The 17,801-nt window shown below is 41.3% G+C and overlaps 1 protein-coding gene across 27 annotated transcripts in view; it reads right to left on the minus strand.

Annotated features, from left to right (window-relative positions):
• MBNL2 (muscleblind like splicing regulator 2) overlaps positions 1 to 17,801 on the minus strand; it is a 564,932-nt gene that overhangs the window by 511,884 nt on the left and 35,247 nt on the right. For 2 of the 27 annotated variants that reach the window (XM_078657914.1, XM_078657931.1), the window contains exon 2: positions 3,585 to 3,888. The exons of the other annotated variants lie outside the window; for them this stretch is intronic. The gene's annotated coding sequence lies outside the window, so the exon portion shown is untranslated. The remainder of the gene's footprint in view (positions 1 to 3,584; positions 3,889 to 17,801) is intronic. 27 annotated transcript variants of the gene reach the window in all.

Consider the following 17,801-nt stretch of genomic DNA (forward strand, 5'->3'; position numbering starts at 1 on the left):
ACACGAGAGGCACAAACAATCTTCTGCTGAAACCTCGAAGATTCCGGAAGGAAAAAACTTACAAGCGCTCCTTCTCAGGATTGGCGCCTAGGATTTGGAACTCACTCCCTCCCGAAACCAGGCTTATCTCTTCCACTACACTCTTTAAAAAAGAAGTAAAAGCTATCCTCATGGCTAAATACACTTGATCTATCATCTCGCACTCTGTCAACACCTTGCACCGATCTGTTTTGCATGCTTGACTCATTTACTTATTTGTATGAGTTGTTTTATTACTCACGTGATGGCTTGCAGCCACCTATTTGTACTATGTGATCTATTGATTTATTGTTTGACTATGTTCCCTCATGTACCCCTCTATGTAAAGCGCTCTGATATCTGTGAAGATCTTGTTCGCGCTATATAAAACTTTGAAAATAAATAAAATAAAAATAAATGGATAGAAGTCCACTTACTCTACATACACGCAAGAGTTAGCAGTCCTATTTTGAAGAGGCCTTCTGTGGTAGACACTCAAATCGATCTGCGACTCAGACAGATGCTATGTACTTGTCCACGGAACACCGCTAAGCATGGAGGTCACCATTGCATGTGTGTATGGCTCTAATGTGGAGTTCCCTGAGTTTTGCTGCCATGGTATGGGACACAATTGTTGCTTTGGGCCATTCACCGTGATCGGGGGAGATTTCAACGTGGTCCTCGACCCTCACACAGACAAATCCCAGTCCGTTAGGCAAATCCACATGCTGCTGCCTGTCTGCGGTCTCTCCTGACTAGATCGATATCTGGGGCACCAGGCACCCCCTGGTGATTGAGGGCACCTGGGTAACCACCTACTGCGGCACATGGTCCCACAGATTGTTAGCCAATACCTAGAGACTAATGCAAGCACATCAAGAACATTGAGCATCTACACACTGTCTGATCGTGCACTGGTGGCTTTAACATTATTCTCAGAGGGTGCGCCTGACCGTGCTTTCACTTAGAGGCTGCCTCAATATCTTTCAGAGATCCCCTCTTTAACGCCGATATATGGAGTGCCATTATCAAATTCATCAAAGAATACGGATATGGTGGTAAGGGCTATTATCGGGGCCTAAGCATATTAAAACAATCTTGCACAAGTAGCTGCAGGTGTTGAAACACAAACGTCGAGACCTTGATCTACTCTATATTGGGACAGCAGACATGCACTGCCTTGCATAGATCGCCAACCAGCTGACTATGAAGTAACTGTTGAAAGCAAAACCAGCTACCTGCACAAGGAGGCTACTGCTTGCAGAGGAAGACACAGCAGGCAAGACCCTACCTGTCCCCTATTAAACACCAGACTGTATTTGAGGTCAATATAGTAGTCAAATATGATGCTTCATAGTCCGGTATTATTGAATCAAATGGAAAGTTTTTTGATTTCAGGGTTCCTTTATAGGCCAACACGTGTTTCACGACATGTCGCTTCATCAGGGCAAAAAAATATATATTTATTGCAAATGCAATATGAAAATCCTTTTTCTCAAACAATTTTTTCACAATGATGAACAAAGAGGAACAGAGTGTATTCTGCAGGTTGGATCTCCATTCAGCCAGTGCTGCGTGCTCTTCATTTGACACTTTGTGGAAGTTTCCGATTTTCAATGGATCAATAATTTTCAAAGCACTTGTAACTGCCTGTTCAAAGGTGAGACTTTCTACTAGCAGAAGTTTGATTTCTTACAAAGAACTGTGTCACCTCTATCAAGGCCTGTTCCTCCTTGTCCTACAAAGGCTTTCAGTTTCGAGCACCTAAAAAATGTTGCCAGTTTTCAGTGGAGCTTGAATTTGACCAGCGCAGGGGTTAGTACAAAGCAGAGCCCCTTATTCAAATCGCTCATCATAACCGTGTTCAATTCCTTATTGCTTAAGCTCACCACTAGGTTGTGCTGGTACTCGGTGCAGGTGGAGGTGTCTGGTTTGTTTTCCAAATTTGCATCCTCTGGTTCTTCTCTTCCCAATTGACCTGGGTGTCTCTTTTCTTGCTTTTTCTTTAGTGCCCTTGAACTATCCATACAAAAAAATGTGCTATGCTGAAATCCCAGTGGGTGGAGACCCTTTAATACCATAGGGAAATCCCCTTAGGCTGGTATGGAGAGATAGGTTAAGCACAGTAGGGGTATCCTCTTGTTTTTGTATTTTCTGAGAATAGTCCATACACAAGTTTTCTATGCTACATTTTGCACTTGTAAAAAGGAATTTCAGCCAACCAGAAGCATTGCAAGATGAATATCTACTAAACCCTCATATCAGGTAATTTTCTAACTTCTCAATGATTAGAAGATGCAGATAACCAGTGCTATTAAACACAGTCCTAAACCAGTGTACTTTCAGAATGCTTGGACAATAAATATGACTGACCTATGACAATTTAGTTTCAGGAAATACTTAATTTATTACTGCTAAATTTATTAGCACAGGCCTACCGCACAGATTGTAATCTTCACTACCCCCTAGAATATTGTGCAAAATGTTTCAATAGCAGGCAAACTAAAAAATTGCTTAGCGGGAAGCAATAGTGCTTTGTATCCATATGAACTGCTTCAACAAAGGTAAACCTATTCAAACGTAAAACAGCAATAAATAATACTCTTACAAATACTAGTATGCTGGAGAAGGTAATTGTTTTCTGTGTTCCACATACTCTTCCAGGTAAAACCAAGGATCAGACTTTCTATTTTAATAATGTGTACTTTGTTTGATCCTGGATCATACAAAAGGATGTCTTCATTTATTTCAGGCTTCATTTTCTCTACAAGGATCGGCGCTTACATAAAATATTTTCTCCAAACATGATCACAGCGTTTCAGCTGCAGCGTCTGTCCAGTAACTCGCACTAGACGCCCCTCAAAGTTCTCAGTTGCCCACTGTACTGAATGAGGAACCTAAAGAGCCAACAGACGGACGATATCTTCCACACTTTCCCCAATATGGCTTTACCTTTCTCTACCAATGCATCAGTCATAAAAGGTCAGCTACACCAAACCACAACTAACCAAATATATTCCTGCCAAAGCAGGTAACGACACATATTTAATTGAAATAGCTTAGATTCTTGGGAGAATGAGACCAGGCCTTCAACAGCCATTAGAAGAACGGAGTTGCACTTTCCCATTGAACTGCTTACTAGTGTGTTGCATATCTGTGATTGTGGCTACTAATCAACTATGTACAAAGCAACAAAGGTCTACTTTCATCCTAGTATCACCAAAGCGGACAACTTATCCAAATAACACAAATGAGATGAACACAAATCTGACTAGAATTCCTTTTCATGTACCACAGATGTCTCTCTCAGGATCTATAGGTTTTTCTAGCCACATGCTACAGGTGCACTAGATCAAGCAGTTGCACAAATAAATATCATAAAACTAAAACCTCCTTCCAAACACTCCAATACCAGAAAAATTATTAAAACAGTCGGCATCCATCATGTATGTGGTATTTGTATAGCATAAATATAAGAAAAAGGCAGTGGCGTGCCATTCAGGGTCAAATGCAACTATACAGTTAAAGATTCAATCAATCAGGGATTTGTGAAGCGCGCAACTCACCCGTGAGGATCTCCAGGTGCTGGGGGAGCGGTGGGGGTTGTGCAGCTCCAAATCAGCCAAACAGCCAGGTCTTGTGGCTTTTCCTGAAGGTGTGCGGAGTGGGGGGGGGGAAAGTCTGATATGGAGCGGGAATTTGTTCCAGGTCTCAGTCCCGATGTAGGAGTAGGCTCTTCCACCCGTCTGGCTCTGCGGGGTTTCAGAGGTCGGCGGACCAGAGGTTTCTCTTGGGTGCGTGGAAGGAGACTCTTTCGTTGAGGTATTGGTGTCCGTTGTTAGAAGAAGTAGCTGGATATGTATTCTTTACCTACACAGGTGATATAATCATAACAATGGCTAATTCTGCTCCAGTACAAGGGATTCTACCCAGAAACTAAAAGATACCATTGTAATCCAGGTCCTTTAGAATTTGACTGCTGATCCAGAGATCCTGATATACTACTGGCTGTTCTAGGTCAACATCCCAAAAGTATTATTCTTGAAACAATGTTTTCAAAAGTACCTGGTTATCTGGGAACAACATTCCTCACTATTAAAAAACAAAAGAAAAAAAAACTTTTAATGGCTAAGAAAGAGGGCAAGGAATTCACAGAGCTCCTTCTACATTCTGCTTACTGGACTGATAACCTTGTGTGATAACAGAGTTTGACTACACTTACAGATTTAAATCCTTCATTTGAAACCGAATCGAGCATGTAAAAGGAGACTTTCGCAAAAATTAAAATGTTTATGGGCACATCACAATGATTATTTCCTTCTGCCAGTTCTTTCAACTCCATCAGGACACATCTGTGATAGTCTCAACAGATATATTTTCAGCTATCAAGTGTGTACGGATCATAAACCGACTTACATTGAGAGACCAGAAGAATGTCCATGTCAACGGATTGCCTACTGCACGTGCCAGAAGAGTTGTTAATGATCTGCTTTAATACCATAAAACTGAGATCATGCTAGTTTCTGGAAACCTTAGTTACACCCATTGAATTATTATTATTATGCCATGTGTGTCCTACCCAACACCCACAAGCAAAGCAAAGAATCTTGGGACTAAATTCGATTCAAAGTTGTTAATCGTCCTGCAAGTAAACAACCTGACCTAGAATGTAGTGTTCTTTCTTTTTAGCCTTCCTTTGATCCTCTTTTACTAAAAAAACATCTACAGAACAATTCTGTCGACGGGGATCATCCAGAAAAAACTATTACCTAGGCTCAAAAAGAGCATGTCTTTGATGTCTCAGGTTTGTCTGAAGAAAAAACAGATATTTCATATGTTGTTGCACAGAGGCACTCTGGAGTATCTACCTACACTACTTCTCCTATACTATCCATTCTGCCCCCTTCCAGACACTATTATTTGCTGCTCTTCTTGAGAGTTGAACAGGATAGTGAAGGCCTTCGCACCCTCAAAGCTCTTCCATTAGGAGGCTGCTATTTTTGTCTCTCGGATCACTGGGACCCTTCGGAAGGGACCCTGAGCACCTGAAGACCAATTGCCTGTATCAAACGTATACACATGAAGTAGTTCACGTTGTCAAGCTGCTGCTTGTTCCTTTCCTTGCACCCCCTTAAGAAAATCTGTGTGCTAGCCCCTTTCTGCAACAGTCAGAACATCCTGGGAAGAATGAAAGTGCACTTTATGAAATGTTCATCATTCACTCATTTGGTGGCACTAGTGTAGTGCATTCCAAAAAAGGCAAATAAACATCAAGCATCATCAGCTACATCAGCTTTCAATAAATTGAAGCCTGGATAAGGTAGCTGAGAAACGCAACTCGTTTTCCACCCCATCTGCACAAAATAAACACCGTCACTCATAACAACTGTGGACCAGACTATCACCTGCTGCCCTCATGCTCAGCGGGGGAGCTCAAATTAATTATACTTGTCAAAATAATGTATTAAACGTTCTGCATTTGTATCCCAGAGCTATGTAATTTACCTGTAAAGCACTCACTTTGTAAAAATGTTATTTAACTGTAGCTCCAGGATATTCAGTTTAATTGTAAAGAGCTCACGTTTCTCAGGGGCGGGTTCTTACAAGGAAAAAGTACACTCTGAAAAATTATTAGGTGCCAGCTTACAAACAAAAGTAATAAGCCCAGCAAACTTCGCATGGATTCAGAAGGGCTTTAGTATCAATGTGGGAGAGAAAAAAAACCTGACTAATTAGCTTGGAATGGTGGGTTATATGCGCCTAAAAACCTCAATCCGATCAATATATGCATGCATCAAATATAAAATAGAAAGCATGCAATACTGCAGTAAGCACAGAACTGTAAATTTGGTTAAGTGAATAGACAAAATGTGCAAATTCTATGCTTTGGGCACCTTTCTGGTAGACATCTACTTCTGTGGCATTCAGCTACCACAAATACAAACCACGCTGCAGGCGAACCCCTTAAAAAAAGAAAACAAAACGTTCATATCAGACAATCTATGCTTATAATTTACCCAAACCTTGTCGTGGTCTCATTTTACAAAGGTTGTTAAAGGCGTCAGAGGCACAGAAAACAGTCCCAACAAAGAGGTCATTTTAGTGGTAATATTTGGGTGTTTGTTTTATGACAACCCTTTTAGATTACCTAATGGAATTAGGTCACACATGCAAGCGACAATAAATTAATGAGCTTTATTAAATCATCTTAGCAAAAGCCCTGCTGTCCTTTAACTATTAGCCCCGTACAAATCCCACTATATGCAAATGCTCTCCTATTAAATATGGTGGGCTCGGAAGGGCGCGTTCTCCTGACACCAAGGTAAAACCAAGTCCCTGCTTTTACCAAAACACAGAACCAAGCTTTTACTAAAGAGTCGTGTTTATATTCTCCTACCAAAGCACAAATGGGTGTGTATTGTCCAGGAACGCTTTAGAGTTCACATCCAGACAAGGGCTGGTATTTGGATGGAGACCAGGAATGCCGAAAATGCATCAGTAATGTAAACAGGAGCGTAGAGATTCCATTAGTCTGACTGCGGGGCACAGGCCGGGCCTTCTTTCTCATTCACACAGGGCCCTTCAGTGAGTGGGGATAAAAGAAGTGTCCTTCAAACTTCAAAGTGGCACGAGGCGGAAAACAATGCACGTCTCCGAAGACGCCACGCCTTCGGTAACTCTGACAGACGCAACCTGAAGTAACCTTTCCAGAGAGCGCGCGGAGAAGCTGTTGCATGTCTCGTCTTAAATACTGGTAAACGAGTGCGGATTTCCGACACAAAACACAGTGCGGATTACTCCACATGCAATAGGAAGGCGGCCAGTTTTCCGCGGGTTGGTGCAGAAACCACCACTGCTGTTGCAAATAGTTAATGCAATAATCGTGTCTGGGGGAAGATTAGAGATAAGCAGCAGTTTCATGCCTTTTTTCTTAAGACCCCCGCCATGCCATACTGCGTATTTCTCAATAGATCTCACGTGACCGTGCAGGGAAGCCGGCTAAAACTGAGGTCTTGAATAAACAGACTTAGTGTAGTCTGGAAGTCTTGAAAGGAGCATTAAATATCTAAAGGATGTCTTAGGCACCCGACTGAAGAAAAACAAGCATTTTCAATGCAATAGGTCTTGCATATGCGAGAGTTTAAGCTATTGCCATTGTAAATGACAATGCCTTTTATTTATGTTTTAAAACCCAACACATAAATAAAAAGCATTGTCATTTACAATGCCAATAGCTGGAACTCTCGTAAATATATTGTATTGTATTGTATTTTAATTGCATTTATATAGCGCTTACTACCCCTGACGAGGCGTCGAAGAGCTTTTTCGGCGGGTAGCACGCTACTCCGGGACCCACAGAGGATTAGTGTTGAATTAGTATAGTGAAACATGCAAGTACATTTTAAGTGGTGGATAGGTTAATCAGTTATTTGGATTTGGAATGATAGCAGAAGGATAGAGTAGGACAAAGGTTTGTATTTATTTATCGCTCGCTTGTTGACGCATGCTATTCAGGGAGCCTATAGAGGATTAGTGGTGAATTAATATGGTGAAATATGAGGTAATTTCAGTGGTGGATATTAGTCTGTTACTTGGAGTGAGAAGGATAGCGGACCTATTGCATTTCAAATGTCACAAACACAAGCATGCACACAGGCAAACAAGCAAGCGTGCAAACTCACTAAAGAGTTAATAATCAAGCCCACGTTAAATGGAAAGGCAAGAAACTTGGTTTCTAGTTGCACGCAGGAAAATTAGTTTGTAAAACTGAGTTTTGTTATGAACACAAACGCCTTAAATCTCAGTAACAAGCATGGGTACTCATAGCTTTTCTCTGGTGTAAGGAATGGAACGCAGTTTAAGAAAACAATTTTAGCTGGTTTGCTATTTCTGTGCAAGCTTCCTTCACAGACCATGATTGAACGTAGCCCTGTCTCACCTACAGCCAACTTTTAGCTGTTTTCGATAGACCCCTCATCAGCCGTATAACAAACTAATGGTGAGAGTGGAGCCCACCAGCTGCTTACAATTGGTTGTCGGCCGCCGTGTTAAAACATGAAGCACGTTGGGTATGGTGTTGAAAAACAACACATAGTAACAGCAGCGTAGCAGGCCGCCATGTTAAAAGCACGTCAGGTGCTGTGTTGAATGCATAAGGGCAGCGCGGTTGCCTTGTTAAAACATGAAGCGTGTCAGGCGCCTTGTCTGAAAACAATTGCTACAAAGTAAATAATTCTTTAAAAAATGTTTTTAAAAAAAGGCAGGTGGTCTATTTATTTACTTTTGCAGAAAAATTGCGCACGCCCGGCATTAGATGCTTAAAGCTAAAGAATAGCTTGCCGAGATTGCTACAAAAGTAAATAAATGGAAAAGAAATGTGGCATCTCCCCCCCCCACCTTTTTTTTCTATTTATCTACTTGTGCAGCAATTGCAGTAAGCCATGCTTTAGCTTTAAACCTCTGAAGCTAAAGCGCGGCATGATGCAAATGATAATAAAGCAAATAAAAAAAATAAAAAGGCAGGCGGCTGACGTTACGGCTATTAATAATGTAACTAAATACTAAGAAAGAACTGCTTTGCTTTGTATGTGCTGGTTGTAGGAAAGCACGTCGTGGGTGGAATAGGAGAAAATCATTCAAGAAAATAGTGCTCACAGACTGTAGATTAAACAGACCATGTAACCACACAAGTAAAAAGTCCAGTCCTCATGGGAGGTTACAAATGCAGACAGGGCGGTACTAAGGAGGGACTACCAAGCCTATTCGTGAATCAAAAGCAAAGATTTAGAAAGGATAGTAAGAGGAGCCAATTGAATGATGGGCGGAGCTTCAAGTCCATACTTTAATACAGTATGCCTCGCAGGGCAGCACAAGCTGCCCAGGCTCAACCTAAAAACAATACGTGGCAAATATACACATAGAGCAACATAAAAACTATGTGAATATAGACGGTTGAAACAGAAAAAATATTTCATTACGCAGCTTTAGAGGCAAAAATAGATTCAAACCTTAAGTAAATAAGTGCAAGGGCTCAAGGTTTTTCATATGAGACTGCCAATCGCCATGGTTGCCAAATGGAAAGACAATTTAGTCGGGATTCCACCCAAAACCTCTCTTTAGTCACCCTACACTTCCCATCTTCTTGATCTCATTCTTGCGGCTCTTTTCAATCATGCTTTTTCACAGTTTTTCTATATTTAGCTTCCTCTTCCTTTCTCTCTTTTTCTAATCTGAGTCCAAGACTTATTTTTGATCATAAGTCCCAGTTCCCGAACAGAGAAAGATTTACTCCAGGAACCTATACATTTGAGGTAAATGTGTGGCAGAGGAAAGGGGGCGGTGTCACTAGGGGCATAGCATGAAAAGCAGAGTCTCAGTCAACTTATACATTTATTTTTTAAAACATCTGCTCCAAGAAACTGGCAACAATGACAAATGTGACATCAATTGGTCCCAAAGAGGCTGCATTTTAAAATAACTTAAAGGGTTAAGACACCTTCTGCAGAGATCGTTGTGTGCCCAGCAATTCTGAGGCGATTATAATAATGGTAAGATAACTCTGGTGGTTAATGCAATTCTGGGAGAGTTCTTTATTTTGCCTAATCTCTGTTTTGACTCATACAGACGATAGAGGGTTTATGTGCTTGCCGCAAAGCACATCTTGTAGCATACAGATCACAAATTTGTAAAGAAAAAACAACAAGCAGCAACATTAGTGAACTGTCAAGAAAAATTATGGGGAAAAATGCAAAAGAACAAACTAAAGGCAAGACCGAACTAAGACACTGAACTCCTTAAACTTGTTACCAGCATTAGAAGCTGAAATGGGCATTATCAACAGCGAAACACTAAAGAAAACAGACAAGTTGGAAGCCCAGGGAAAAGTAGATAACACAAACGATAAAGCATTTCCTGAAAAATATAAGCTAGGGAATGGAATTTAAATCTGATTAAGGAGGTGGAATTTGGGGAGGTTCTATAAGATGGCTGGAAATCTGAGGAGCTTTGTCACTCCTTTACTGTCCAACTGCCCCCTTTCAGTAAGGACACAAGTCAAATTTGAGACTTGTGTCCGCTAGCAGGTGGAGGCCATAGAGCTTGATTTGAGTTGTCAAGCATCTGGATTCAATTTCCTCCGATCACAGAGAAGGATGGGCCCAACCAGTGATCCTACATAGGGGGTACCCACCAAGAGCAGCACCTGCTTCTATGCTGTGGTTGATTGAGGTTGTGACACTAGAGCAGTAGCCAGAGAGCAGAGGGACAGATGGCACGTTCTCGCGCAGAACTAGATGCTGGAGGTAAGACCCCTGTGAATACTGGCAGTCTGGCACCGACAAAGGGTGGAAGATGGGCCAATGGGAAGTAGGAATGTCTGTAACTCAGCAACTGACCCTAAGCTTTTTAAAGAAAAGCCAAACTGCACAGTTCTGAAGTTAGGAGCGGCTTACATGTTGATAACTGGAGCCATTAAAACTACAAAGAGGCCAACCCTAACTTTTTACCAGGTGCCTCATCACATAGTAAATTGAGACAATGGAAAAGTGAAACGGAGGAGCAGGGTTTGGCAGGTACCCACTTATTTTTTGTCACATTTAAGAAGCTGCAAGATTCCTCTTTCAGCATTGCAGGTAATATTCCATTGCACAAGGCAGCTTTGGGGAAGACAGAATACAGACAAGCAGTGATCCCAATGGTCATTGTATTGCTAGTGGTGGAGAAAGGCACTAAAGAACCCAAGAGTGTAAAACAAAGTGATTGAATATTTCCATTGATCAAGCAAATGGAAACTAAAAATAGGCTACTGGAGGCTGAAAGAAACTCTCCAACTATCTGCCTTTTGGAGTTCATACCATCCTGACTCTGGTACTCAACAGACAGAGGTACACAGATATTTTACCTCCGAGATACGAGAGGATGTGGAGAACACAGAAATGAGCAAAGTGAAAGCAGCGCGGTTACTAAGGAACCCGGAGGGTAAGATGCAAGGTTTGGGAAATATCATGGGTGAATTAAGAAATTCTTGACAGTGAGCGAGCGTGACAAGGCCTGAAGACGGGAAGGAAGAGGTTTGCAGCCGGCTAGAGACTCAATTTTTATGCAGATGTTAGCATGTGATCCTGATGGGGCACTAGAGCCTCAGCAGATGAAGGAGCTATTGCTCAGAAGTTGGATGATACGGTCCTGTTTTCTGTAATGGTTTGAATCACAGAAAAAGGAAAGACATTCGTATTTACTCATCTAGAGGCAGTAATTGTTCTTACAATCGGGGAGAGGAGTTGGCCTAATGGCTAGGGCGGTCGACCTCGAATGTCGGGAACTGGGTTCGAGTCTTGGCAAGGAATCTGAACATCCTGTGATTCTGGGCAAATCACCTAATCTCCCCGTGCCTCACAAAAACGTAATGCAACTGGTGCTATGTAAAGAGCTCTGATACCCGATTCGGGTCAAGTTCGCGCTATATAAAAACTGTTAAAAAAAATAAATCCAATTAAGTCAGCAAGTTGCCAACATCAACAGTGAAGCTTGTGGGTAGAGATCCCTCAAGGAGGACTGCCTCTGGGGAAGCTCATGGAATGCTGTTGACTTGGTCGGCATACTCACCCTTTTACTGGGCATTCAGATTCCTATTTTACAATATGTTGTGATTGCTCACTGGGATATAATTTTTTGCTATCAGAGTTTCCCTGAAATTTCGATCTCCTTAATTCATCATGGTCCCTCGTATTGCTGGCTGGGATGATGCTGGGCAGGTTCAGACCGTCACAAACAACATGGAGCGGTAGAAACAGAATATACTGGGATGGATTCAAAGATTCTTTAGTTGCAGGTTTTGGTTTCACGAAGATGCTATACAACAATGTTTGCTACTGAATGTTTTCATGGTCAACATTTAATACAAGATTTGAACCAGAAAATCTTCATCGGTGGAAGCAGATTTTGAGATGCTAGAGGAAGTAAACAGCAGCCGAATTCAAAAATATATGTAGCAATGACAACAATGTAAAGTCTGTAGTTGAATCAGACGTCATAAAAAGCCAAATTGTAAATAAACTTTAAGAAGCTTAAAATAGGGATAGAAAATTGAATTTAAGAATTGTGGGCATCAGGAAACGGAAATAGTTGATAAAAGTTTTCTCAAGCAATCAGTTCTGGAAGAAAGAGAATACAATGATTTATCAGCGAAAACAAAGAGGGTACATAGAGATCCGCCCAGTGGAAATCAAACAAGGGGGAAGCTAGGAGAATTTTTGCAAACTTCTCAGGGGCATGGAGAAGGCAATCAAAGCAAATAATCATTGGATATGGGAAATTCCATTTATTTTCCAAAAAAAGACTACAGCATGTTGGCCAATTTAGAAAAATATTAAATATATTTAATAAGTTAAAGTCAATAAATTAGCCATCATGGCTAAAACGAGAAGTGCCCTGGGCAGGCTGTCATTGGGATTAACAGTCATTAGCAGTTACACTCAATGTGGCTCAGACACACCACCTCCTCTGTCCATGATCTTTATTGATGTAGGAAATGTATTTGAGAAGTTGAAATAAACACAGCTTTCTTGAGAGGTTAAAATAAACCCAGCTTTCTAAGGCCAGAAAGAAGTTTGACTTTTGTGATAAACAGGGAGTGATACAAACAATAAATTAAACAAGCATTGGCAATCTCAATAGGTCTATCATTTGAGAGGGTTAAAGCTATTGGCACTGTAAATGACAAGGTCTTTTACCCATTTCTTTGGTGTGGAGTGGATGTATGTGGTGTGAAATGGAATTATGTGGGTTGAATTGTTAGTTGTGGAATTGTGTGGCATGGTGGATAGACAGGGTTGAGAGCAGCATATAATAGACGGGAAAAAGAGGGGCAGGTAGTTTTTGCACAAAGTGAGCATGTACTCCAGGCAGAGGAGCAGAAAGAATGTATGAGAAAGAAGGGGAGAGCATACAACAAATGCACAAAGAGGGTGAGCAACATAGGAGATTTGCATAATGTTAGCCTCGGTTTCCTGACCTAAAAATTCAGGTCACATTGTGCTATAGATTGGGATAACTTTAAACTCCAGATCGAAACGGCAAGTGCCTAATGGCTCACCCCGTCGTTGAGAGGGTGAGCCATCACATTTTTCGTAAACCTGAAAAAGGAATTTGGCTCACTAGAGACTGAAAGATTCTGATTTATGTAGAACCGTCAACTTGACAACAAAGACAGTAGTAACTCAAGGCATCCGATAAATGTTGAGGAATGGCTACCATGACAAACTTAATTTCCACATTCTAATAAAATGATAACAATTCCGCACAAGTCCCCTAAAGTAAGGAACAGAGAAAATAGGAGGCTGAACTAGCAAGAAACTGTCTGCCAGTGGGAAAAGGCCAATGATGAGTCTAGTACAGCCATAAGATGTGTGAATGGAAAAATACCATTTATAAGCTACATATGTAGTGATACCTCAAGTCCAATAAAATGCACAAGTGGGACAACTCGAAGTCCTCCCACTGCTGAAGACGCTGCGGTGAAATGGACTCACTCCTCCAGCAATGTCCAGAACTGAGTAAAGGTAAAGTAATTTTATGGCATATAGTTAATTAAAACCGTTCAATTTGTGATAAAAATCATCAATTTGTCAGAAACAATAAATGGTTAATAAAAGTGGGAAATTTCCTTTTTTCAAAATTGGGCATTCATCAAAGTAAGTCAACAATGTATAAATGATCTCTTTTTTGTCCATCTTTTGTCATATATCTAAAATCATGTGCTAAAATCATAGGCAGTGTTGCAATTTCACAATACAATGCTGTCGCTCATTGTTGGCGGTCATCACTTTCTTTGTAATAATAGTGTGCAAAAAGTGAAAATGCACGCGGATCATGAATGACTTTACTAAAATCAGGTGTTTAGCAATGGGTGTGTGTTTGAGGTGCTAAGTGTGCATAAGTCATCAAATACTTGACTGACTTCATGTGTGAAGTGCAAAAGTAAACTTAATATTACAAGACCTCCGGCTGTCAGTCATCTATTACAGGGTTCGACGTTTTGTGCAAATAGCAAGTGTGGTTAAAAGCCATTTGCAAATGGTATATGTACTTGCCATTATGCTGCTGCTACTACGATATACCTGTGAACACTATGTGTTTGATTTTGGTAATAGTGGTTAACTTTCTGCAGAAATCTGGCTGCCCTACATGAGATCTGTAGTGAATGGCTATTTAGTAGGAGCATAATGGCTGGTCGAAAAGATCTAACTTGGAAGGAACGGAATATGTAGACTAAATAATGCCTTCTCAAATTGTTCGCAGCTGGACAAATACACACTAGGAATATAAGTGATTCTTCCGCCTGTCCATAAAGTCTGCAAAGCATGGTTGGCCATGATAGTTTCCATAATGGAATCTGGTCTTTTGATGTAAATGCTCCCAATCTGACCAAGAGTAGCTGATGCTGGACTGATGGAGTTACATGCTGGACAAGATATGGCTGGGGCAATCGAGTCTTATATGTAGATAGGACCATCCAGCCAGCTTTGTCCATTATCCAAGCCTTTTGTTTTGCAGCATTATTGACTATTTTTTTGAATGTGGTGAAACTATGATCAGTATCCGAGGCGTCGTGCATGTCTAGCGTTGTTAATGCCTGTTCGAGTATGGTATGCCAGACTTTCGTTCCTTTGGGTTGGTTCTTCATTTCTGTCCAACAATAAGGTGGTATTTGGCATTCATGGCACGTGTATATGTCTAGCGTTGTTAATGCCTGTTCGAGTATTGTATGCCAGACTTTCGTTCCTTTGGGTTGGTTCTTCATTTCTGTCCAACAATAAGGTGGTATTTGGCATTTATGGCACGTGTATAGTTTTTAATGTGGAGTTTCCTAAAACTTTATAAATAAATACCCAAACAAGGAATCCTCTTGCGCTGCTTTTAATTTCCAGCACATTTTTATTATTGCAGCTTGTCCGATGGACCATAATAAATTATTTATTGTGTAGTTAATAAAAACCATTACAATATAGTAATAAGTAAAAAAGATACTTTCATATGCGGACTGTTATGCAAAGGAGTATGAAATTTAAAATCAACCGTTAATAAAAATGCTAAAAACACAATTGTTCTTGAGAACCTAGTAGTTTCGAAAACTTATTCTAAATTAGCCAGTGCAATTTGAAGTTCAAAAGTTCAGGCTTGTATTGGCTTTTCAAGTTTTTTTTTGTGAAAATTAATTACGTATTTAATTATTTGACAAATGAATTGTGGATCCGCTGAATCCAATGCGTGAAGTATCGCTGAGCGACATGTGCGAATTCCTTTTTCGTTGAACTTTACCCTAAGTAGACTCTGGCGTTCACAAACCATTACTGGACAAATACAAATCAAGTGGATGATGTCTTGTACTGAGGCACCACAAAGATTACAGTCCCTCGGGCCTGGTGTCTTCCAGCCCGGTTGGTCGGCGCTTGTTGGCAGTTTACCCATGCGTAGCTGTAAATACTTTCGTTTTAAATGCGATTGAAAAGCAATGCCTAAATAGGTGGCTGGTACCAGTCTTTTGTAGGATTGTATTATCATCCAGGCGTGTGCACGGCGTCTAAGGGTTGTTTTGTCTTCGATCAACGAGTGCATGTTGACTGCCTTTTTTACGGTCTGCTTAAAAGATGTTACTTGTTACTTCCTTGTCCACATTGAAGCCATCTCGGTACTTTTCAGGGAGGAATTTAAGTACTTCGCATACTGGGATTTGGAGTTGCTTTGCAGAGCTTCCCAAATAGCAGCGTTGATTTCTATATCGCTATTGAGCCAGATGTTATACCAACATTTTATTGTCTCATATTTTTTGTGCAACATTTGGGACTGAAACCAAATTCGAGGCGTACCTGTGCAGGTGAAGCATCACTTGGTAAGTTGAATACACGTTTGTAAACTCTTGTTTGGATTTTGTCTAGTAGCGGTGCACTTCTTCCACCACGTACCACACTACCATAAGCTATAGTTGGGAGTAGTTTGGCTTTAATAACTGTAAGGAGGGGCGTGAACAGAGGGCCTTTTAGGTGCTTAGACAAGGTGCAAAATGCGTACAATAAGGCTTTTCCTTTCTTTTCAATAGCGTCAAAGTGCGTGGAGAAGGTGAACCGTCTGTCCAAGTATATCCCCAGGTATTTGTAGCTATCCACTACTTCCAAGTTCTTATTGTCGATTGTGAAGTTCAACTGTTTTATACGACGGTGCGTTTTTTTGCAGTTTAATTCCATTAAATTCTGTTTAGTATATTCTGCCAATTCAGACATCAGACGTTGTAGTCCTATTTTGGTTTGGCTAAGAAGGACGACATCGTCTGCGTATGATAGATGCGTGAGGGGCTAAGAAGGACGACATCGTCTGCGTATGATCGATGCGTGAGGATGTTGATTAGATAACCCGAATTCTAAGCAAACTTGAGCTTGTGACGTGAATTGCGGAATCCGGCAAATTCGTTTGAATAAACCGGATTGTTGGAGATTCGGGAAGTTGGAGTCTTGACCTTTGAATAATTTGGAGTCGTAAGTAAGGGTCAGGAGAAACTAGGCAGTAATGACTTTTAGTACGTGCAAGTTTGAACGACACTAGTTTCAGTTTTAACATGTTTAATGCAAAACGGAGTTTGTTTGCTTGAGCTTGTCTGAAGTTTAGATGTTAAGAGAGAACCTTTCGTCGACCACTACTCTCAGATATTTGTAGTAGTCACACTGCTCTATTCTGTTTCCTGCTGCATACCACTGGTATTTTTCCCTGTTTGGCGCGGTCTTTGCTGAAAAACACATAACCTTAGTTTTGTTCAGGTTCAAGGACAAGCCGTGGTCTTCAGTATATTCGACCAGCTTTATGATAGTGAGTGCTGTAGGCCTGCTGGATTCTGGCTGCATAGAATGATGTCTGCGTATTGCAGGCTTCTTATTTTACATTGAGCGATTTTCGGGGGGTCACTTTGAACTTCGGAGAGCCTCTTGTCCAGGTCTGCGGCGAAGATGTCGAAGAGACTGGGAGCCAGCATGCATCCCTGCTTTGGGCCGATGTACGTTGGAATCCTTGCCGTGGTACATTCTCCGTTACCCAGTTTTATCTGGACCCATGTGGATGTGTACAAATTGACGATGGCCTATAGTAATAGTGGCGGGACGCCCCAATTCGCCATTTTTTGCCACAGCAGTTGTCTGGTTACCATGTCAAATGCTGCTTTTAGGTTAATAAAGCAGGTGTACAGTTTGGTGGATTTACGCTTGGCTTTTTCAACCAAAAGATTTAATGCGAGAAGGTTACACATTGTGTTTGTACCAGGTCTAAAGCCTATCTGTGTGACTGGGATGATCTTGCTAGAAGTGACCCATTCTTCTAAAGCAAAAGAAGGTTTGATGCATATAATTTTGCTTCTACATCGATTAAAGCAATTATTCTGAAGTTAGCCAGGTCCGAACTAGCACCCGCTTTAAATATTGGATGCAGTATGAGGCCTCTCCGAGATGCTGGCACGCTGTTAGGTAAACATTGGGAGGTCGTTAGGTCTCGACTAGAAGCGCGCGAAGCGCGTTCTCGCCGAGAACTTTAGTTGTCGGCTCATCCGACAACGAGTGGAGACAAGAGCTGGCCACGCGCGCAGCATTGTCAATGGGAGAGACAAGAGCTGTTCACGCGCGCAGGATTGTAAACTGGATTTGGTTGCACGCGTGAGTCAGTCTGCAATTCAGACCCGGAGCAGCCGATGTGCACGCTCACCGCAACGGCGTCTCGTGCGCTCCCACCGCGCTTTCAGTTTCGCC

The sequence above is a fragment of the Lissotriton helveticus genome, chromosome 8 (genome assembly GCF_964261635.1).
Source record: "Lissotriton helveticus chromosome 8, aLisHel1.1, whole genome shotgun sequence".
Classification (NCBI taxonomy): Eukaryota; Metazoa; Chordata; class Amphibia; order Caudata; family Salamandridae; genus Lissotriton; species Lissotriton helveticus.